Below are 1,004 nucleotides of genomic sequence, written 5' to 3' on the forward strand. Positions count from 1 at the left end.
TTCAACATTCAGTCTGACTATTGTTCTCTTCACAGCAACACTTATTATTGACACAATGCTGGAACACAGAGCACAAGGAGAGCTCCGCCTACTGGATGATGTTGACCTCTAGTGGATTTTGTGGAAAATTGCAAGTCTTTGGAAATAGTTCAGGATGCTCTTGGAGAGTTCCTTTATTCTCTGTGAACACTGTATGTGGAAAGGCAACTTGCAAATAACTTAGACAGACATTCAAATACTTAAAGCTGTTACTTTATCATGAGAACCATCTGTGTTGGTGGTGGAAGTAGGGAGATCTAGTAAGTTCCTGTTGTTACCTTATTGGAAACTCAGGGGTTGGTGTGTGTGCAAGCTTTCATCGTACTGCGGCAATGTGTATTGAGGCCCTGACAGAGTGAGGATAAATAATGAGGAAACATCTTATTCTTTGCTACTACTCATTTGGCCATGTACGGGTCAAGGCCTGAGGTAAACTCTTTATTTGTATTCTGTGCTTATCAGTGGATTTGTTATACTTACATTCTGTAATTCTATTCTTAATGTGTTTTTTTTTTATCATTTATACAATTTAATTAAGTCCTTTAAAAACACAATTCGAACAGTTCATATGGTCAGATTGGTTCAAAGTTTTATAATGAAAATCAGCTAATTGAATCAACTCATTGACTGGAACCAGGCTCAGTGTGAGCAGCCACCTGCAGGGGTAGACTGGGGTTCAAATAGACAGAAGCAGACATAGAGAAAGCAGCAGACAAAATGCAACTGTAAAAGGCGGCCCCGTCCAGAAAACACACAGCCAGGCAGACGAGCTCCGAGCCAGCGAGTCACAGTCAGAGAAACAGAATTGCATTGAAAAACAGGCAGATCTCCAACATCTATAAACAAAGGTGTTGATGGCAGCAGCACAGCTGATGTTTCTCTCCAGGATGGAGTCACAGCCAAACAGGAACAGACCAGATGAAGCTACTATGAGAAAAAGCAGAGAGAGCAAAACGTAGAGATTG

Source organism: Cyprinodon variegatus, unplaced genomic scaffold, assembly GCF_000732505.1.
Source record: "Cyprinodon variegatus isolate N-32 unplaced genomic scaffold, C_variegatus-1.0 Scaffold1276, whole genome shotgun sequence".
Lineage (NCBI taxonomy): Eukaryota > Metazoa > Chordata > Actinopteri > Cyprinodontiformes > Cyprinodontidae > Cyprinodon > Cyprinodon variegatus.